This window comes from Zophobas morio, unplaced genomic scaffold (assembly GCF_036711695.1).
Source record: "Zophobas morio isolate AGI-343-1 ecotype UQ-CSIRO unplaced genomic scaffold, CSIRO_AGI_Zmor_V1 ptg000028l, whole genome shotgun sequence".
NCBI classification, from domain to species: Eukaryota; Metazoa; Arthropoda; class Insecta; order Coleoptera; family Tenebrionidae; genus Zophobas; species Zophobas morio.
Window position 1 is genome coordinate 3,314,961 of NW_026972133.1, and position 23,685 is coordinate 3,338,645.

At 28.4% G+C, this 23,685-nt stretch overlaps 1 protein-coding gene across 3 annotated transcripts in view; it reads left to right on the forward strand.

The window, feature by feature from the left end:
- LOC135137017 (probable serine/threonine-protein kinase nek3) overlaps positions 1–23,685 on the forward strand; it is an 83,393-nt gene that overhangs the window by 6,352 nt on the left and 53,356 nt on the right. The window contains exons 1-2 of one of the 3 annotated variants that reach the window (XM_064066552.1): positions 2,498–2,582; positions 12,046–12,088. The exons of 1 other annotated variant lie outside the window; for it this stretch is intronic. The gene's annotated coding sequence lies outside the window, so the exon portion shown is untranslated. Of the gene's footprint in view, positions 1–2,497; positions 2,583–12,045; positions 12,089–23,685 lie in introns of those variants that run through there. One more of the 3 variants, XM_064066551.1, reaches the window with a different exon arrangement.

Consider the following 23,685-nt stretch of genomic DNA (forward strand, 5'->3'; position numbering starts at 1 on the left):
GCGATTTTACAATTTTTCGGTTTTAAATTTTTTCAGTTTTTCAACTTTTTAATTTTTTCATTTTTCGGTTCTTCTCTTTCTCGATTTTTAATTTTTCAATGCTTCAATTTTACAATTTATTCGAAAAAATGAAATATCGAAAATCCGAAAAATTGAAAAATTGAAAAGCGGAAAAATCAAAACATCGAAAAATTGAGAAACCAAAAATCGTAAACTGAAAAATTACAAAATCTGGGAATTGAAAATTAGCTAGCAATGGAGAAATTCTAAAAATTAAAAATAAAGAAATTGAAAAATCGAAAAAATTAAAACTTATAATTGCAAATCAAAAAAATCAAAAAAGTAAAAAACCGAAGATTCGAAAAATTACAAAATTAAAAATTGGAAAGATCAAAAATTGAAAAACAAAAAAACTGAAAAATTGAAAATTTGAAAAACTGAAACATTTTAACATTTCCGGTTTTTTCATTTTTTCATTCTTGGATGTTTCAGTTTTTCGATTTTTGAATTTTTAATTTTAATTTTCGCTTTTCATTTGTTCAGTTTTTCGTTTTCAGTTATGGTGTTTTTCAATTTTTCGGATTTTCAATTTTTGATTTTTCAGTATTACAAATTTGAAAATTTTAAATTTCTCAATCAATTCGATTTTTAATGTTATCAATTCTTCGATTTTGAAACTTTCAATGTTTGAATTGTTATAATTTTCCGATTTTAATTTTTTAATTTTTTCAGTTTTTCAACGGTTCGATTTTTCAATTTTTCCGTTTTTCGCTTTTTCACTTTCTCAACTTTTAATTTTTAAATGATTCGAAGATTTATTCAATAAATACAACAATTGAAAAATCGAAGAACCTAAATACACATATCAATAATTCAAAAAACCGAAAATTCGAAAAATTAAAAAATTAAAAATTAAACAACAGAAAAACTGAAAAACAAAAAATTTGAAAAACTGAAAAGACCGAAAATTCTGAAATCGAAAAATTATATAAATTGAAACATTGAAAAGGTGAAAAATTAGAAATTTTAACATTTCCGGTTTTTTCAATGTTTCAGTTTTCAGTTTTTCCATTTTTCGATTATTCGATTTTTGAATTTATCCACTGGTCAATTTTTCGATTCTTCAGTTCTTCGGTGTTTCAATTTATAAAATTTTTTGTTTCTTGGATTGAATTTTCGTTGGTTCAGTTTGAAAAATCCGATAATTGTTTTTTTAGTTCCTCGATATTTACTTTTTCGATCGAAAAACCAAAACTGCAAGGTGGAAAAAATGAAAAACTCAAAAGCTGAAATACGGAAAAATTGCAAAATAAAAATCCAACAATAAAGTAATTAAAAAAATCTGAAAATTCAGTTGTGGACTGTAAAATATGAAAAATGTAAAATGGAAATATCGAAACACTGAAAAATTTGCTGCAAAACTGAAAATTCAAAAAACTAAAATAACCAAAAATTCTAACATCGAACACGATGAAACCAATAATATTGGAATGCGCCAGTTTGCTTCATTGTGATTGGTGTGACCCATGCGGAGTTAATGTGTTCCGAGAAAAACAAAGGAACTAGATCTTTTATTACCGCGTGACCAGAAACGACTGAGTCTGTTGGCAATCTTGGATTTTGAATCGAAATTGGTATCATGATGTTTTCTGTAATTTCCGGTTGTCAGCTGTCACGGTTGACAGATTGTTGACATTTGTAATTTGCCAAATATGTCCAAAACATAACCTAAATTCATCGCATGTCACGACTGACATATCCGTCACACAATTACTGATCACGCGGTACTTTTAAAAAACTTAGACAAAAATGGTACGAGAATAGTAATTTATTTAACGTGAGCTTGGTACCATTGTGGAAACTGTCAAAAAACAGCCTAATGACAGGTGCAGAATCGCTATAATGACGACAAAAAAACCCTGCTGTCTAAAAAGCAGCAAATTAGAAAGAATAGAGATATATTCTGTCTCAAATATGCACTAAATGTCATACGTGAGATCTAGCCACCCTAGAAAACCCATTCTCTGCGCCACCTACACCCAAACACAGTTATCAAAATTAGCATACAATTTGAAAATTTCGAAGGTCGACCAAGTCGGAAGTAGCATAAATATCTCAAGTGGCATTCAGCTGCTCAGCAATGCATGTTAATGAGACTTCCACACCTGAACTTCCTACAAGCCACCTGTCCACATTCCCCGCACTCCAAACCACTTGAAAAAAATAACCGATAAGCGCCAGACCCTTCCAAAAATAAAAATCGATCGTCGCCGGCTCCAAAGCCGCTTAGCGTGAATTTTCCATGAAAAACAACACCCTCAAGCCTTTTAAGAGCAGACCGCCTGGAGCCTCTCCATCGATTGCCGCCGTCTCCACGCATGGGAATTTATTTTCGTCCAGTTAATTCGGTGAACATCTCCTTCACGTTCAATTGGCAATTTCGTCACGTGCCCCAACAGGGGGAAACTCTTTGGCGATGTTCAGTGATTACTCCGAACGCGTGCGGATCGGGCGGTATCGATCCGGTCGGGAAAACTAAGTGTCGAAGTGAAGACGCCGCAGCCCGCCGAAACAATGAACAGGTAATGCCGCGTCCGTTGACCTCCGATTAATTAAGCGATTTCTTGGCCGCGGGGTGTCAATTAACCGAAAAATCGGGCCAAAACGCGCGTTTCCCGCAAATTCGAACAATGGGAGCCGAGCTTCCCACAGAACCGCCTGATTCGATTTTAATTTGGACAACGGTGTACGGTTTCGAGCCGATCGTAATAATGGCATTGTTCTGCGGTAGGCAGATGAAGAAATCTCACCTTGAAGATCGCCAAGTTCAGACTAATCACTTTCTTCGGACGAAAGCGTCGTTCCCACCGGAAGACCGGAAGCGCGGACGTGAAGTAACGGTTTTGGAGACGTGAGACGAAATTTCTTCGAAGAGTGCATGCGGCCGCGCCCACGCGGGGTGCGAAGGTATTTGAAGCGGAGTGGAAGCGAGGCGGTAGTGAGATGGAGAGGGCGAGGCGCCGGTGGCGCTCGCGCGGGTTTGGGTTCCCATGACCGATTTCTAATCTCGTTTTGGAAAAATCGGCCACTAATTGACGCCAAAATCCGATAACATATAGTGAGAAAATCGATCACAGTGGTTTCGTGATTTCGCTTTAAATGATAGCGCATTACTGAGGTTTCGTTCCGATGCCGATCAGATGTCATCTTAAAGAAAAAAATATACAGAAAGATTTTAGTGAATTTTATGAATAAATTGGCCCAAAATACAGATTTTCAAAATTTTTGGTTTTTTACGTCAATTTTGTACCGTCTTTTTTCTAACTTCTTTTGTTTTTTTTGTTGTAAGTAATTTTTTTGCACTTTTTTTGTGTTTTTATATTGTATTTATTAGTTCTTTTGTCTCTTTTTATGACCTTGTTTTTCGAATTTTTATTAACAAACAATATGTAAGTAATTGTCCCCTTTTTCGCCTTTTTTGTAGTTTTATTTTAGCTTTTGCATTTTTTAGTCAAGTTTTTTGCTTTTTTTGTCGCTGTTTTTGTTGCTGTTTTCTTCTAGTCTTTTTTGCCCCCATTTATTATGTTTCCATTTTAGATTTCTTAGATTTTTCAAATAATCGTTGTTTTAATTTTTCCAGCGATCAGTTTTTTGATTTTCCTGAAAAGACAAAAAAATCTTATTTGTGTAGGAATGCTACGTCTATCAGGAAATATAATCAATCCAAAATTTCGCAATTTTTCAAAATTAGTGTTTGAATGAATTTGTTATAGTAGATGGAACATTGAGATATTGAAAAAAGGACAAATTGAAACTGGAAACAAAAAATCGAAAAATTGAAAAATCAAAAAACTGAAGAATCGAAAAATTGACAAATCAATAAATTCAAAAATCGATGATTTTCTGTTCTTCACTGAAACATTAAAAATTAGAAAATTGAAGAATCCAAAAAAAAGAAAACTGAAAATTTGAAAATTAACTAAAATTGAAAAATCGGATAATCGAGAAATCTAAAAATTGCAAAACTTTTGCAATCGAAACATTTTTTTTGTTGTGTTTTTTGGTCACTTTTTTCTTGCTTTTTTGGCACTAATTTTTGGTCTTTTTTTGTCACCATTTTCAAATTTTAAATTTTTGATTTTTTCGATTTTTGAATTTTTCTAGGTTTCAATTTTTTTATTTTTCGAAGAAAATGCCGGGGAGAATAAGTATAATCTAAAATTTTGTTAGCAATTTTTCAAAATTTCTGTTTAAATTGGTTCTCTTAGTTGAAAAATTGAAAAAAATGGGGAAAAGACAGATATTGAAACTGGAAAAATTAAAAATCGAACAAATGAAAAATCCAAAAATTGAGGAATCGTTGAAAATATATAAATTGAAAAAATGAAAATCGCATAATTACAAATTCAAAAATTGAACAGACGAAATACGAAAATTCAAAAATTCTAGAATCCCAAATTCAAGAATTGAAGATCAGAAAACTGAAAAAACGGGGAATTTAAAATTAGCTATAAATCGAAAAATTGAAAAATTAAAATAAAAAAATTGAAAAACCAAAATTGTAAAAGTGAAACATCGAAACATGGAAGAAATAAAAGTCGGAAAATGAAAAATCGTAAAACGAAAAAACTGAAAAATTGAAAAAACAAAAAAAATTAAAATCGAATATTTGTAAAATTGTAAAACTGAAAAATTATAAAATTGAAAATCGAAAAAAGGAAAATTCGCATAATTGAAAATCATAAAATTGAACAAACAGAAATTGAAAATTCTAAAGTAGGAAAACCGAAAAATTCAAGAATCAAAAAATTAACAAATTGTTAAATTCAAAAATCGAGTAATAGAAAAATTGAAAAAGTGAAAAATTTCGGAACTGAACATTAATTAAAGATTGCAAAATTGTAAAATTAAAAATCAAGAAATTGAAAATTCGAAAAAATGAAAACCTTTATAATTGCAAATCGAAAATTAAGCAAACGAAAAAGGAAAAGTTCTAAGGTTGCAAAATCGAAAAACTGAATCCAAAAATTAACAAATCAATAAATTCAAAAATCGACGAACTAAAAAACTGAAACTTGGAAAAATTAAAAAATCAGAATTCTGAAAAATGCGAAAATTGAAGATAAAAAAATTGAAAATTTGGCAAATTGATAAATTCAAAAATCGATTTTCATTGAAAAATTAAAAATTGAAAAAGGAGGAAAATTAAAAATTTGAAAATTAACTAATTGAAAAATCGGATAATTATTGAGAAATCTAAAAAAAAAATTTAAAATCGAAAAACTCTAAAATGAAAAATTCAAAATAGGAAAATTGGACAAACTGAAAAATCGATAAGTAGAAAAATTGATGATTTTCAATTCATCAATGAAAAATTAAAATAGAAAAATCGAAGAAAAAAAGAAAAATTAAATATTTAAAAATTAACTTAATTAGAAAAAAAAAGTCGGATAATTAAGAAATTTAAAAATTTTATTGCAAAATTTTAAAAGCGAAAAATCAAAAAGCGGAAAAACTAAAAAATATGAAAGGTTGAAAAATTGAAAACCCAAAAATTTTAAACTCTAAAATTAAAACATCGAAAAATTAGATAACTGTAAAATCAAAAATTAAAAAATTTTAAACCAGAAAATGATAAATCGGTAAAATGAAAAATTTTAAAAATCCAAAAATTAACAAATCGATAAATTAAAAAATGAATGAAAAATAGAACAACTGATAAATTGAAAGTCGAAAATCGAAGCATTGAAAAAAAAAGACAATTAAAAATTTGAAAATTAATTAAAAAAATCGGATAAATATTGAGAAATCTAAAAATTTACAAAATTATGAAATGGCGAAATAAAAAAGCGGAAAGTAGAAAAACTGAACAAATGAAAAATTGAAAATTCTATAATTCAAAAATCGAAAAAACTGAAGAATCGAAACATTCATCACTGAAAGAAATTTAAAAGTCGAAAAAAAATGGAAAATTAAAAATTTGAAAATTATACTCAAATTGAAAACTCGGATAATTGAGAAATTTAAAAATTGCAAAATTTTAAAAACGAAATCTCGAAAAGCAGAAAAACTGAAAAATCAAGAAGTTGAAAAATTAACATATTGTTAAAATATAAATCGAGTAATAGAAAAATCGAAAAAATGAAAAATTTCGGAATTGAACATTAACTGAAGCTCCAAAAATTGTAAAATTTGAAAAATTAAAAATCAAGAAATTGAAAATTCGAAAAATGAAAATTGAAAAACTATAATTGCAAATCGAAAAATTAAGCAAACAAAAAAGGAAAAGTTCTAAGGTTGCAAATCAATAAACTCAAGAATCGACGAATCGAAAAACTGGAAATTGGAAAAATTAAAAAATCGAAATTCTGAAAAATGTGAAAAATGAACATTTGAAAGATTGGAAAATCGATAAATTCAAAAATGAATGATTTTCAATTCTTCATTGAAAAATTAAAAGTTGAAAAAAGGGGAAAATTAAAAATTTGAAAATTAACTAATTGAAAAATCGGATAATTATTGAGAAATCTATAAAAAAATGTAAAATGAAGACATTAAAAAATCGAAAAGCAGAAAAACTGAAAAATCGAAAAGTTGAAAAATTGGAAAAACCAAAAATTTTAAAATCGAAAAATTCTTAAATGAGACTTTGAAAAATTCAAAAATCAAAAATCATAAATTGAAAAATTATAAATAGGGAAAATTCAAAATAGGAAAATTGGAAAATCTGAAAAATCGAAAAATTGATAAATCGATAAATAGAAAAATTGATGATTTTAAATTTATCAATCAAAAATTAAAAATTGAAAAATCAAAGAAAAAAAGGAACATTAAATATTTGAATTAATTCAAATTGATATTTGAAAAATTTAAGACTTGCTAAATTTTAAAAGCGAAAAATCGAAAAGCGGAAATACTGAAAAATTGAAAAGTTGAAAAATTGAAAAAACCAAAAATTTTTAAATCTATAAATTCCAAAATTAAAACATCGAAAAAAGCAAAATCAAAAATGATAAATTGAAAAATTAATAATTAGACAACTGTAATGAACGAAAAACAGAATCAAAAATCATAGATTGAAAAATTAATAATTAGATAATTATTGTAAAATCCAAAATTGGAAAATTATAAATCAGGAAAATCAAAAATCGAAAAAATGATAAATCTGAAGAATCGAAAAATTGACAGATTGATCAGTCAATAGAAAATCCGAAATGTTGAAAAATCTAGAAATTGAAATTTGAAAAAACGGAGTTAAAATCGAAAAATCGTTAAACTGAAATGGGAAAACTAAAATACGGAAAAGTTGAAAAACTTGAGAAGAAACGAAAAATTATAAAATTTATATTTTTAAAATCGAAGCATCCAAAAATTGCAAAATCAAAATTCAATTATTGAAAAATCTAAAAAATGAAAACAGTAAATTAAAAACTTGAGAATTGATTAAAATTGAAAAATGGCATAATTGAGAAATCTCAAAAATGCAGTCGAAATTGAAAATTGGCAAATTTTAGATTAAAAATTTTGAAATTGTAAAATCGAAAAATTACAAAATTGTAAAATTGAAAAATCTATGTTATCTAATACTAATAAATCGAAAATTATAAAAAACGGAATTGTTAAATTGAAAACTGGAGCATAAAATAAAAAATGGATAAACGGAAATATTGAAAAACTCAAAAAGATGAAAAAGCGACAAATCTTAAATTCGAAAAAATCTAGAATTGTAAATTCTATGACTGAAAAATTGAAAAACTAAATGATCGAAAAAATCGAAAAACTGATAAAAGGAGAATTAAAACTTGAAAATCAACTAAAATTGAAAAACCGGATCATTGAGAAAATTAAAAATTGAAAATTGTAAATTTAATGTGGTCGAAAAATACTAAATTTTTGAAAATTAAACATCCACTAATGAAAAATGAAAATCGAGAAGTCAAAAAGAAGAAAAACTGAAAATTCGAAAAGGTGAAACATTGAAAAAACCAAAATTTTTAAATTGAAATATAAAAAAATTTTAATTGAAAAAAAAATTGTTTATTGTAAAATAAAATATCGATAAAATCAAAAATCGGAAAAAGAAAATTTTAACAATCGAAAAATTAACAAATCGATAAATTTAAAAACGACAGAATGAAAAAAGTAAGTTAAAAACTTGAGAATTAATTAAAATTGAAAAATTGGATAATTGAGAAATCTCAAAATTGTGATCGAAATCTAAAATCGAAAAATCAAAATTGTAAAACTGAAAAATCGAAAAGTTGAAAAATTGAAAAAAAAAATTAAATTCGAAAAATTCTAAAACTGTGACATCGAAAAGATGAAAAATCAAAAATTGTAAAGGTAAAATAAAAAATTTGATATTTGTAAAATCGAAAAATACGAAATAGTAAAACTGAAAAATCAAAAAAAATATGAATTCGAAAATTAACTAGAATTCAAAACATTGCAGAATTGAAGAATAAAATATTGAAAAACAGAAAATTTGAAAAAATGAAAAATTACAACCTCGAAATATCGAAAAATTGGAAAATTGGCAAATTTTAAAATCACAAAATTGGTAAATTGAAACATGGAAACAGCGTAAAATAAAAAAATTATAAATGGAAAAATCGAACAACGAAAAAATGAAAAATCGAATATTTGCGAAATCTAAAAATGGCCAAATTGTAAATTTGAAAAATCAAAAAGTTGAAAAACTGAAACTGTTGAAACATAAAATATTAAAAAAATAAAAATTGAGTAACTGAAAAATCGAAAAGTAGAAAAATAGAAAAACCAAAAATTCTGAAATCGAGCCATCGAGAAATTGAAAAAACAATAATCGTAAAATGAAAAACTAAAAATTCGCTCATTGTAAAATCGAAACATTAAAAACTAAAAGTGGCGAAAACTAAAAATCGGAAAATTGAAAAATTAAAGAACTGAAAAATCGAATACATAATTGGAAAAAAATATACAAAATTATGAAACCGACAAATCGAAAGTTGAAAAACTGAAAAACCCAAAATTTTAAATCAAAGGGTTCTAAAATTGAAACATCGAAAATCTGGAAAATAAATAATAGTAAAAAAATGGTTTATTGTATCAAAAATTGAAAAATTACAAATCGAGAAAATCAAAAATGGGAAAAATTAAAAAGCTGAACAATCAAAAGATTGATAAATCGATAATTAAATTAAAAATTTAAAAATTAACTAAAATTTGAAAAAAATGCAAAATCCCAAAAAATCCGAAATGTTGAAAAATCTAAATCAAAAAAAGTCAAATATGTATTGAAAATTACAACCCCGAAATATCGAAAAGCTGAAAAATTGTAAAAATGTAAATCTGAAAAATCACAAAGTTGAAAAACCAAAACTGTAAAATTGAAACATCCAAATATTGAAAAAATAAAAATCGAGTAACTGAAAAATCGAAAAGTAGAAAAACAGGAAAATCAAAAAATTAAAAAAAAAAAATCTGAAATTGAAACATCGAGAAATTGAAGAATAAAATATCGTAAATTGAATAATTAAAAATTAGCTCATTGAAAAATTGAAAAATTAAAAATGGAAAAAATCAAAAATCGGAAAAATGAAAAAATTGAAGAATCAAAAAATTGACAAAGCTATAAATTCCAAAATCAATTATTGCAAAAGTGAATAATTGAGTAATTAAACATTAAAAAATCGAATAATTGAAAAAAAAAAATTAAAAATTTGAAAAACCTAAAAATTGTAAAAGTGACAAATTGAAAAACCAAAATTGTAACATCGAAAGATTCTAAAATTGAAACATGGAAGAACTGAAACTCCAAAAATAGTAAATTAAAAAAAAAAAACGGTTTATTGTAAAATCAAAAATTGAAAAATTACAAGTCGAGAAAATCAAAAATCGGAAAAATGAAAAACTGAACAATCGAAAAATTGACAAATCAATAAATATGTTTAAAAATTTAGTAGTTAAAAAAGTCGAAAAATATAAATTGAAAAATCAAACAAGTATGTACTGACAATTGGAAATTTGAAAAAAACGGAAAATTACAACATCGAAATATCGAAAAGTTGAAAAATTGTACAATTTTGAAGACCCGAAATTATTAAGCTGAAACAACAAAACATTATAAAATAAAAATCGGGAAACGGAAAAATTGAAAAACAAAAAAATTGAAAAAGTCAAAAAGTTATGAAAAAACGGAAAATTGTAAAATTTGAGTATCAGAAGAATGAAAAATGACAAAAATCGAGAAATGGGAAAAGTGAAAAAGGAAAAATTTAGCTACTTGTGGTCACAATAAAGCGTAAATAACCGTAAAACTGAGTAATAAAGAAACGTAAGTAACACCATTTGAAGAAATGTTGACTTCCGAGTGTCGTTTTTCTCCATCGTGAAGAAATTAAAAACGAAAGCTCCAAAACTAACTCTTTCGCGTTTTCGGCGCCCCCGCGGATCTAGATTCCCATAATCGATTTCTCCTCTCTAATTCATCTAATTTCGGAAAAATCGTCGATTAATTGTCGCCGCCAGAGATGGTATTTGCGTGACACCAATTAATTTTCACGTCCATTACCGCGGCGCTATCTGGTGATATTGTACGATCCTAATGACGCCAATTAAAAATAATGATGCCGATAATTATGTGCGAACGAAACTTGTGGGTCGCGACCTTAGAGAGAAAAATCAGGTGCCGATTCTGTTAAGGTATAATTTCGCCGTACGTGTGCTATTCAGACGAACACCACTCATAAATATTTACACTGCGAATCGGCCTTTAATGGCCATCCATTTTTTCAGGAGCGATTACCTAACCCGCCATTTTTATTCAAATCGGTGAGTAATCGATTGCGTCCGTCCATTAATTCATAATTTCATTCCGGAAAAATTATAGTTCGCGTTAGGCGAAACTTGTTTAAGGTCAGCCGTATTTCATAACGGAACCGCGGCGATTAAAATTTTTCAAAATCCCTCAAATGAAATCCTGAAACGGCATTTTTACCAGTCCGCACTCGTAACGTTTTCTCGATTCTTTACATAACTACGGTCTGGTTTATATTCTAAAGGCGTGTCTTGCGGCACGTGTTCTAATATCAAAGTCGCAAATTATTAGTTAAATACGTGCAATTTTACCGACAGCTTTCAGACTTCCGTTAGTCGCGTGTGCGCGAACCTTAAAAGCCGATCTGATCGCTGCCGAAATTGGCAGCGGCCAATTTGCGAACTCGATCTAATAAATAATTCATTGAACTTTGGATGCCACAGCAGAGTTCTAAGGGCAATCAGCGTTACGTAAACCTTCTAATTGCCTGTACAAACAACAACAACAATAACGCACGATTTGCGCTCGGAAAACAATAAAAAACGATAATGATAAATTTTCCAACGTCCAAGGACCCAGCAGACGAGTGAATTGTGACTAGGTACAATGCAGGCTTTGAATGGCTCGTAGATCATTTAACCTTACACCACAAACATAAATCCGAAAACGGTTCCGGAGTGTAAAAACGTGCCCACAATACGTTGTAAAACACTGCAATCAATACGACAACTAAAGCATGGAAAATGTTCCAATTCCCACAGGTAATCACCAAAAACGTAAAAAAATACAGAAAACAATGTTTTCGACTTTTCCAAATTGGGTAAAAAGTGTTAAAGGGGTCGTAAAAATAACAATGGTCGCAGGATGATTAATCCCAGCGTTAACACTTTTATTATTGTTTGGGAAGATAATCATTTCCATTATTAATTAGTGATTTTTTAAGTGGGAAGCTGGCACATAAATCTCGGTTAATGGCTAATGTGAACAAGTTTATTGTACGTCGTGCTATTCCGTTATAATAAAGGCTCATAACAAGAAATATCAATCAGATGTTTTAGTGACCATGTAATGGACTGAAATTGAGAGGTTGCACTCTGTTGGTGGTCCTGCCAGTTGTCGAAAATATCGGAAATCGACTCATACGAAAATTCCAACCGATTTTTTCTGGGTTGCGTTGAATTGTTCAATTTTGTTTTTCCATTATTTAGCTGAAAATCGTCAAAATTGATCGTTAAATTTGCTTGCAGGTGCCTTTATGATGTTTTGCCGCGTCATTGCAAGCTAAAATCGGTAAGTGTGTTAATAAAAACTGGAAATATAAATTGAAACGTCGAAAACAACTCCCACTTTTATCCTCAGTTGAGAATATACGTTTTTTTTTAGTGAGAAACAGTCAACAAATGATTAGAATACTATAAAATGTTAGAAATGTCACAATGTCATCGTTTTTGGGCATTTAAGGATGTTTTTCACCCTTTTTTGGCACCTTTTTTCGCATTTTTGACATCCCTTTGTCGCAATGTCAAATTATATATGTGTATTAACCTAATAAGTTACTCCGGTACATGTGGTTTATGAAATCGATTTTCCAATTTTTCAATTTTTTTTTCAATTTTTGAGTCATTTTTGGAATTTTTTAATTTTTCAATTCTCCAATTTCTCGATTTTTGTCTCTTTCTCTGTTTTCCGATATTTCAGTTTTTCGATTCTTCAATTCTTAAATTTTTCGATTTTTCAATATTGGCGTTCTAAATTTTCGATTTTTTAATTCTCCACTTTTTGATTTCTTGAATTTTCTACTTTACATTTATCGCTGTTTTAATTTTTCAATTTAGAATTGCATATTTCTTATTCCCGATGATTTTCGATTTTTGATTTTTTGTTTTTCGATTTCTCAACTTTTCAATAGATTTTTTGCTATTGAGATATTTTGATTTTTCAAGTTTTGGATTTTTCGATTTTCAGATTTTATTTATTTATTTTCAATTGTTCAGTTTTTCGATGTTTTGATTTTCCAATTTTTTGATTTTGTATGTTCAAATTTTTTAATTTTCCGAATTTTAATTTTTAAATTTAGGATTACATATTTCATTTTCTCGATGATTTTAGATTTTTGGATTTTTCAATTTTTCGACTTTTCGATTTCTCCATCTTTTAATGTTTCGATTTCCCCATGTTTCAGTTTTTTCAATTTTTTTCCTTTTTTCCTTCTCAATTTTCAATTTTTCGATTTCCCCCAATTTTTCGTCATTCAATTTTGGAATGTTTAATTTATTTGATTTTTCAATTTTTCGCTTCTGCAATTTCTTGATTTTTTAGCTTTTGATTTCTATTTTCCGTTATGTCAGTTTTACGATTTATCAGTTTTTCGATTCTTCAGTCCTTAAATTTTTCGATTTTTCAATATTGGCGTTCTAAATTTTAAATTTTTTGATTTTTCACTTTTCGACTTTTCGAATTTTCGGCTTTTCAACTTCAGATTTTTCGATTTTTCGATATTTTGGTTTTCCAATTTTTGGATTTTTCGATTTTCAGATTTTCAATTCTTCAGTTTTTCGATGATTTTACATTTTTCAATTTTTCGATTTTCCCCAATTTTTCGTCATTTCGGTTTTGGAATTTTTCAATTTCTCGATTTTTCAATTTTTCGATTCTACAATTTATTTATTTTTTCTTTCGATTTCTCTATTTTCCAATATTTCAGTTTACAATTTTTCAGTTTTCGATGCTTCAATCCTTAAATTTTTCGATATTGGCATTCTAAATTTTCGATTTTTCGATTTTTCACTTTTTTTTCGACTTCTCGACTTTTCAACTTTAGATTTTCGCTATTTCGACATTTTGATTTTCCAATTTTTCGAATTTTGTTAAGTTTCAATTTTTCAATTTTTCCAAATTTAATTTTTCAATTTAGGACTACATATTTTATTTTCTGGATGATTTTAGATTTTTGGGTTTTTCAATTTCTCGACTTTTTGATTTCTCGATCTTTTAATTGCTCTAGTTTTCGATTTTCAGTACCCGAATTTTCAACTTTAGATTTTTCGCTATTGAAATATTTTGATTTTCCAAATTTTGGATTTTTCGATTTTCAGAATTTCAATTGTTCAGTTTTTCGATGTTTGATTTTCCAATTTTTTGATTTTGTATGTTCAAATTTTTTAATTTTTCGAATTTTAATTTTTAAATTTAGGATTACATATTTCATTTTCTCGATGATTTTAGATTTTTGGATTTTTCAATTTTTCGACTTTTGGATTTCTCCATCTTTTGATGTTTCGATTTCCCCATGTTTCAATTTTTTCAATTTTTTTCCTTTTTTCCTTCTCAATTTTCAATTTTTCGATTTCCCCCAATTTTTCGTCATTCAATTTTGGAATGTTTAATTTTTTTGATTTTTCAATTTTTCGATTCTGCAATTTCTTGATTTTTTATCTTTTGATTTCTATTTTCCGTTATGTCAGTTTTACGATTTATCAGTTTTTCGATTCTTCAGTCCTTAAATTTTTCGATTTTTCAATATTGGCGTTCTAAATTTTAAATTTTTTGATTTTTCACTTTTCGATTTTCCGACTTTTCGGCTTTTCAACTTTAGATTTTTCGATTTTTCGATATTTTGATTTTCCAATTTTTGGATTTTTCAGTTTTGCGATGTTTTGATTTTCCAATTTTGTGATTATGGAAGTTTAAATTTTTCAGTTTTTCGAATTTTAATATTTCAATTTAGAATTACATGATTTCATTTTCTCGATGATTTTAGATTTTTGGATTTTTCAATTTTTCGACTTTATCCTTTTTTCCTTCTCGAGTTTCAATTTTTCGATTTCCCCCAACTTTTCGTTATTTGAATTTACGAATTTTTCAATTTTTTGATTTTTCAATTTTTCGATTCTGCAATTTTTCGATTTTTTCATCTTTTGATTTCTCTATTTTCCGATATTTCAGTTTTACGATTTATCAATTTTTCGATTCTTCAATCCTTACATTTTTCGACTTTTCAATATTGGCGTTGTAAATTTTAGATTTTTTGATTTTTCACTTTTCGATTTCTCGATTTTTCGACTTCTCGAATTTTCAACTTCAGATTTTTCGATTTTTCGATATTTTGATTTTCTAATTTTTGGATTTTTCGATTTTCAGATTTTCAATTTTCTAGTTTTTTGATTTGATTTTCCAATTTTTTGAATTTTAATTTTTCAATTTAGTATTACATATTTTATTTTCTCGATGATTTTAGATTGTTGAATTTTTCAATTTTTCAAATTTTCGACTTTTTGATTTCTCGATCTTTTGATGTTTCGATTTCCCATGCTTCATTTTTCAATTTTTTTCTTTTTTCCTTTTCGGTTTTCAATTTTTCGATTTTCCCCAATTTTCCGTCATTTCAGGTTTGAAATTTTCAATATCCCGATTTTTAAATTTTTCGATTCTGCAATTTTTTTTTTCTTTCGATTTCTCTATTTTCCGATATTTCAGTTTACAATTTTTCAGTTTTCGATTCTTCAATCCTTAAATTTTTCGATATTGGCATTCTAAATTTTCGATTTTTCACTTTTTTTTCGACTTCTCGACTTTTCAGCTTTAGATTTCCGCTATTTCGACATTTTCATTTTCCAATTTTTCGATTTTTGTTAAGTTACAATTTTTCAATTTTTCAATTTAGGACTACATATTTTATTTTCTGGATGATTTTAGATTTGGGTTTTTCAATTTCTCGACTTTTCAGTACTCGAATTTTCAATGTTCCTACCTTTCAAATTTTGATTTTTCGTTTTTTCGATTTTTGCATTCCTCATTTTTTAGGACTTTTCCAATTTTTTTAGTTTTCGATTTCTCAAAGTTTCAGTTCCATTGTTCTGTTTTAATTTTATTTTTTTTTACTTTTCGATTTTTTGATTTCTTTAGTTCTCGATTTTTTGATTTTTCAATTTGCGAATTTTTTTCCATCTTTCTTGTTGAAACTATATCGCATTTTTTTAGGTTTTTTGTTTGACTTTTTTTGTTGCTTTTTTTCTACTTTTTTTGGCCGTTTTTGTATGTCCCACCTTTTCTGATTTTTATTTGTCGTTTCTTTGTCGGCTGTTAGTCATCATTTTCCACTTTTTTATTTTTTTCTTCGCCTCTTTTGTTGTCGTTTTTTTTTTCTTATTTTATCAAATTTTTTTGTGATGTTTTTTTAATCGTTTTATATAGCTATTTTTTAGTTGCTTTTTTTTCAACTGTCTTTTTACAAATTTTTGTAGCTTATTTATACAAAGATATTTATGTATTTTTTATCGCTTATTTTTTGCTCCTTTTTGTCGCCCCTTTTGTGGTTTTTATCGAATTTTTTCTAGGGTTTCTCATGCGTAACTTTTTTAGGTTCTATGTGATTTTTTGTTTTTTTTATCGTTTTTTTTCGCCTTTTTTTGTTCCACTTTTCTTGTTCTTCTTTGGTTTTTTTGGTTCACTTTATTTTCACTTTTTAATTTTTTTGGTCGATTTTTTTTGTTTTTTTTTGTCGAATTTCTTTGTGCTAGTTTTTTATTCTCCTTTTTCCATTCTTCTTGTCGATTTCTTGTCGTTTTTTGGCGATATTTCTTGAGTTTTTCTGTAACTTTTTTTGATCTTTTTTGTCGCGTTTTTATTCGTCTCTTTCTTCTTAGTGCCTTCTATTATGAGCCACTTTCGTTGTCGTTTTTTTACTCCCATTTTTTATCAGATATCTTGACGTTATTTTCTCCGTCATGTTTCTTGTCCTCTTTTTTCTTCCTTTTACTTTTTTGTCGCTCGTTTTGTTGATTTTTTTATCGGAGTTTTTACGCTAATTTTATTCGTCTCTTTTAAGTTTTTTTTCTTTGTCGCAGTTTTTGTAGCTTCTTGTAGATATTTTTGTCATTTTTTTGTCGCTTTTGTTGCACTTTTTTACCTTCTTTTTTGTCGTTTCTTTCATCGATTTCTTTTTCAATTTTTTGTGAACTTTTTATCGTAACTTCTTTTTGATCTTTCTTTGTTGCTTTTATTTACTTTCCTTTTTCTTTCATAATTTTTCGTCGCCTTTTTGTTTGATTTTTTTTATTCTTTTGGTCACTTTTTTATTCTTCTTTTTCTTCTTACCGCCTTTTATACGATCCATTTTGTTATCGTTTTTTTTATCCCTTTTCTCTTGGTCCCTTTTCATCAGATTTCTTGACGATATTTTTTAAATCAAGTTTTTTGCCTTCTTTTTTCTTTTTTTTGTCTTCTCTTTTTTTGTCTCTTTTCTGTTACCTTTTTCATTTCTTTTTTGTCGCTCGTTTTGTTGATTTTTCTGTCGATTTTTTTACTTTATTTTTAGTCGTTTTTTAAGCTTTTTTTATTTGTCCCAGTTTTTGTAACTTTTTGTAGCTATTTTTGTCATTTTTTGTTGCCCTTTTTACTTCCTTTTTTTTCAATTTTTGTGAACTTTTTATGTAATTTCTGTTTTCTTTCTTTGTTGCTTTTATTTACTTTCCTTTTTCTTTTTTATTTGTTGGAGTCTTTTTATGTCTGTTTTTTGTCGCTTTTGTTGGCCTTTTTCTGTCAATTTTTACCGTCTTTATTTTTGTCGGGTTTTTTGTGTACCTTTTTTTCAGCTGACCTTTTTTGTAGCTTTTTTAATAGTTTTTTACCTTTGTTGTGTCATTTTTTGGTCCATTTTTAAACGTTTTTTTTTGCTTTTCCTTTCAGCCTTTTTATCTCGTTTTTTTGTCGCTTTTTTTGTTTTTTCTTGTGTTTTTTTTGTCTATTTCATGTATCGGGTTTTTCTTGCCTCTTTTTATCACCTTTTCCTTTCTTCACTTTTTCTTCTTCGCTTTTTGTCCTTTTTTTACTCCTTTGTTTATGGCGTACTTTTCATCTATTTTTCTCATGTTTTTCTGTCCCCTTTTTTTCCATACTTAATATTTTTATCCCACTGTTTCTTGTCTCTCTTTACCCTTTTCCTTCGCTTCTGTTTCCATGTTTGCCTTTTTTTGTGGCCTTTTTGTCAATTTTGTTGGCCTCCTTTTTATTGATTTTCTTAATTTCTAGTTTTATCATTTTTCTCGCGCATTGTTTTTTGGCTTCTTTTATGTCACGCATTTTTCAAAATTTTTTAGACTCTTCTTTCTCACATCTTTTTTTACTTTTTTGGCTTGTTTTATTTTTGTGGTTCTTTTTTCGTATTGATGTTTTTTGTCGCCATTTTTGGTCCTCTTTTAAACGTCTTTTTTTGCTTGTTCTTTTGGCCTTTTTTGTTGCTTCTTTTGTCGGTTTCGTGCCGCATTTTTTTCTTGCTTTTTTGTGAGTTTTTTCCTGTTTTTTGTCGTTTTTTTTCTTATTGTTCGCTTTCTAATCGTCCCTTTGTAATCGTCTTTTTTGTCACTTTTTTGCTTACTTTTTTTGCATTTTTTTTTTCGGTTGTGTTGTCGTTTTTTATTACTTTAATCACTTGGTTACGTACTCATTATAACCAAACAAGTTTAGTCTGCTGATAAAAATTTAAAAAATATACAATTAGAGTTCACTTTTTTGCCATTAGTGTAAATCCTGTTAATGGATCTACTAAAATTTTAACCAATCAGAGTGTTAAAAATTTACAAATCCAGTTTAATACAAGTCATTTACAACAAATTAAATATTTAATTTTTTAATACAGTTTAATTTTCCTGTTTCGTCTATAATATATCCGTTAATCTTAAAAGCAAATGTCGAAAGTCACAATTTCATCAAACAATTTTTTTTCTATTATCTAATTTTATCATTAACGTATTGATTATAAGACAAAATAAAATTTGTTCATAAAGTGCAACAAATGTCAAAAACAACACTTAATAGTCCAAATTTCTTCATCTGATCAGGATTTCCGACCGGTATCGGAACAAAGCACCGGGAATGTGTCATCATTTAATATGTAATTAAATTACGAACCCTATGTGAACGTTTCGGCGGCCAACTTGACGCGATTTGCTAAACAATTATCTTTAATATAAAGCCAAAACTTTAGCAACGATGTCGAAAACAGCTGACAAATCGCATCGTGCAGCAAAATCGCACTTTTCAAATTCCATCGTTCCCGATACAAAACAAGAATAATTGCAAATAGCACCAGGTCGTGAGAGTCTCCGCTCTCGGATATTATCTCCTCACAACTGGTCTAAAACTGTCTACAAGCCCTGCCACACCTTGAGAACATCTCCTTCCCCGATTTAATCTCGTCAAAACGTAACCGCGACTACCTCGGCGTGAGAGCACCGCCACAGCCTTAATGGCCTCTTCGGGTCCAGCGCGCCGAGCTTATTTATCGCCGCTATTAAAAATCGCACAAATCTGCAAAGAAATCGCCATCAACTCCTCAACCTACTTTCTAAACGTGTGGAGGAGTCGATCGCTTATTGCGAGTGCCCCGTTTTTTCCACTTTTAGCGAACTTGTGCGGTAATAAGCGATTTTGCAACCGGGGGGATAAGACGTCGCACGACATTTTTCTCATATCGCTCGAGCAATTACTCTGTATACGGAGAGAAATCGCACTGTGACCTATGACTTTCTTACAAGATTTCTAGCATGCTATCTCGGAATAATGACTCTCATTGTTTCGTCGTTGTTGGTATTTAATATTCATCTTTATGAGGCATCGAGGCCCCACGACCGCCGAGCTGGAGGACGTTCGGCGAGTTTGACCTACAGCAAAAGCGAAATTGAAGCGCTTGACCAAGCGGGACGTGGGAACGGACGGAGCACGGTCGCCGCCGCCGGGGGGACGGAGACAAAAATATTTGGACAAAAGTTAGCACGAGCCGGGGAAATAAACATAAAATCGATTATACTACGATGAATTAATTAAAAAAAAATTGTTTGTTGAAGTTCAAAATAGCTAAATTATTCATCGTAACATAACTACAACTCAAAATTTTAATATTCAATTTTTTTTTATATTAATATAGAACGTGAAACATTGAAACGTTGTTTATGCAAGAACATTTGTGCACATGGTCTTATTTTTACCTCCTCTCTGCAAGAAATCATTGCTTTTAATTTAGCCAACGTAAACTAAGTTTTCCTCAAAAGTTCGAAATAAAAATCTAATTGTCAAATACTTATTACAATTACAAAAAACTCTTCTTTTTGTAGTGCCTTTTAGATCCCCATTATGTTATTTTTATAACCTTGTGGTCCTTTCATTACTTATCTACTCTTTTTCCCTAGTTTTAGTCGCTTCTTATGTTTTTTTGTAGCTTTTTTTGTGTCTTTCTTGTCGATATTTTGCTTCCTTTATTTGTCATCTTTTTCTTTTTGTCCTTCTTTGTCGCTTCTTTTGTCGCATTTTTTAGTTTTTTTGTCACCTCTACTCATTACCCTTTCTTACGTCTTGTTTTTCGACTTTTTTTTAAATCTTTTTTTATCGCCTTTTTTATTATGCTTTTTCTGCTATCCCTTTCATATCTGTTTCTGCAATTTTTTTGTGGCCTCTTTTATGGAATATTTCTTTCGGTCTTTTTTTCTATCGATTTTCTTGGCGTCTTTTCACTGTCTTTTCTTTTTGTTATTGTTTCATCATTTTTTCGCGCTTTTGTCTTTTGCCGCCTATTTGTTGCTGAGTTTTCTGAATTATTTCTCATCCCATTATTTTGCTTTCGCTTTTTTCGTCTTTTTTTGTCACTTTCTTTCTTTTCTTTTTTGTCTGCTTTTTTATCCCCTCTTTACTGCCACATTTTGCAGCATTTTTCTCGTCTTTTTTGTTTCTTGTATGTCTCTACCTGTCAAATTTTTGCTCTTTTTTAGTGTATTTTTTTCGCCTTATTCTTGTCACCGTTTCTTCATCGTTGTTTTGTCGCCTTTTTGTCGTCACCTTTTTTAATCTTTTTTTGCTTTTGTTTGTACTTTTCCTTGGCCACTTTTTTATCTTTTTTTCATTGCATTTTGTCTTAACTTTTATAATGCTTATTTTTATCGCCTTATTTAGCCTCCGTTTTTGGTTTATTCGCAGTTTTTTTGCCTGTGTTCTTTCGCTTCTTGTTTGTTATTGTTTTTTCTCTTATTTTACTGTCTTTTTTGTTGTCATCTTTTGTTATTGACGATTTCATTGTCATTTTTTCTCTTTTCCTTATCTTTTTCCCCTTTTTTGATAAGTTTTTATTTCCTTCTTTACGTTTTTTTTTTCTTTTTCTTGAGTTTTTTGTCGTTTTCATGTATCGAGTTCTTCTTATCTCTTTTTATCACCCTTTCTTTCGCTTCTTTTGACCGTTTTTTTCAAAATTTTTAACCCTTTCCTTCGTCGCTTTTTTATCTTCTTTGTTCATGACGCTTTTTTGCCTTCTTTTCATCTATTTTTTATATTCTTGTGTCCCTTTTTTATGATTTTTTTAATTCCACCATTTTTTGTATAATTTTTTCATCTTTTCCTTCCCTTATTTTTCCATTTTTGTTTTATCCCTTTTCTCCGGCATTTCTTCATTTCATTGCCTTTTTTGTCCCCCTTTTTATGTGGCCTTTCTTTGTCGATTTTGTTTGCCTCTTTTTTATTGCCTTTTTTCCTATTTTAATTTTATCATTTTTTCGCGCATTGTTTTTTTTTTTCTCTTTTTATATCGCGTTTTTTTGGCCTCTTCTTTGTGATATCTTCTTTCGTTTTTTCTGCTTTTGTTTTGCTTTTTTTAGGTATTTTTTATATCGTTGTTTTTTGTTGCCTTTTTTATTGTCACCTTTCTCGCCGTTTCTTATGCATTTTTTCGTGTTTTATTTAGTCAATTTTGTGCCTTTTTTATCGCATTATTTTCCGAAATTGTTTGGCATCTTTTTTATCGCCTTATTTTTTGTCGCCGTTTTTTGTCGTTTTTTTATGGTCTTTTGTTATTATTTATGGTCTAGTTTTTTTTGGCTTCTTTTTGTTATCTTTCCTTCCGTCCCTTTTTTAGATTTTTTTTCTTAGTCGTTTTTTAGTCCTTTTTTAATCGCCTTTTCGCGGATTTTTGAATCACACTTTTTTGCGTTTTTTGTGTCTTTTTCTGTTTTTTTTTGTCCCCATTTCTTAAACATTTTTATAGTTTTTTTGCCCCCTTTTTTCTCATCTTTTTTCCACTTGTTTTGTTCCTGTTTTATCGCCTTATGTCTAATTTTCTTTGGTTTTTATCAAGTTTTTTTTGTGTCTTTTTTGATCACTTATTTTTTCGTTTTTTAATAGTTTTCTTTGCCTTGTCTCTTTTTTATTTTGTTGCCTTTTCAAAGGGATTTTTTTTGTAGCCTTTTTTGGCGATTTTTTTTACTTCTTTTTTATTGCATTTTCTTTAATTTTTTTATTGTTTTTTGTGTTGTGTTTGTAGTCTATTTTTCACAAAAGGACTTTTTTGCCGCCTTTTTTTCTAAATTTTTTTTAGTCGGATTTTTTTATCTCTTTTTCTTGTCGTTTCTTTGTCCGATTTTTTGGCCCCTTTTTTTCGTCGAGTTTTTTTAGCCTCTTCTTTATGATATCTTTTTTCGCTTTTTTTCAATCTTTGTGTGTCGTTTTTTTTCGTCTTTTTTAATGTCACCTTTCTTGTCATTTCTCATGTAGCATTTTTGTCTGCTTTATTGAGTCAATTTTATGCCATTTTTATTGCATTTTTTCCAAAATTTTTTAGCACCTTTTTACCGCCTCCGTCTTGTTGCTTTTTTTGTCTTTTGTTTATCGTATTTTATGTTGTTTATTGACTAGTTTTTGTGGTTTCTTTTTGCCGTCTTTTTTATCTTTTTTTCTCTTTTCTTAGTCGTTGTTTATCTTTTTAATCGCCTTTTTTTGGCTGACTTTTTTTATTACATTTTTTTGCTGTTTTTTGTCTCTTTTTTCTTTCTTTTTGTCTCCATTTCTTTATGGTGTTTCTCTATACTTAGTTTTTTTTGCCTGTTTTTGTCATCCTTTCTTCCGCTTGTTTTTTTTTTGCTATTTTCCCTTTTACCTTATTCTGCCTTCTATTCTTATTTTTCTTGGTTTTTATCGAGTTTTTTCTGTCCTTTGATCACTTATTCATTCGTTTTTTAATAGTTGTCTTTGTCTTTTTTCTTTTTTTTTGTGTTTTTGTTACCCTTTTAAAGGGATTTTTGTGGCCTTCATTGGAGATTTTTTGTTTTTTTTAATGTGTTTTCTTTAATTTTTTTTTACTGCTTTTTGTGTTTTGTTTGTCGTCTATTTTTCGAAGTTTGTTTGACAAAAAGGACTTTTTTTGCTGCTTTTTTTGATGTTTTTTCCCCTACTTTAGTATATCTACTTTTGCAATTTTTTTTGCTTCTGTTTTGCTTTTTTTGTATCCTTTTTTATATCGCTGTTTTTGTTTGTGCCCTTTTTTTATTTATCGTGTTTTATTTAGTCGATTTTTTGCCCTTTTTATCGCATTTTTTCCGAATTTTTTTCACCTCTTTTTATCGCCTTATTCTAGTCGTCGTTTTTTTGTCGCCTTTTGTTCTTAATTATAGTCTAGTTTTTTCGCTTCTTTTTTTGTCATCTTTTCTTTCGTCCCTTTTTTATCATTTTTTTCTATTCTTAGTCGTTTTTTAATTGTAATTTTTTTGCGTTTTTTTTTTGTTTCTTAATGGTAATTTTTTATGTTTTTTTTGTGATTTTTTTCTTGCACTATTTTTGTTTGCTTTTTGTTCTTTCCCTTTTTTTGTCTTTTTTCTCGCCTTTTTTTCCGGTTCTTTTGTTTCTTATTTTTTTTGGTTTTTATCGAGTTTTTCTGTATGTTTTTTTGATCACCTATTCTTTCGTTTTTTAAGTTTTTTTGTCTTTTTTCTTTGTATATTTGTGGCCCTTTTAAAGGGATTTTTTGTGGCTTTTATTGGCGATTTTTGCTTCTGTTTTATTGCATTTCCTTTCCTTTTTTATGATTTTTGTGTTTTGTTTACCATCTATTTTTCGTAGTTTCTTGGACAAAAAAA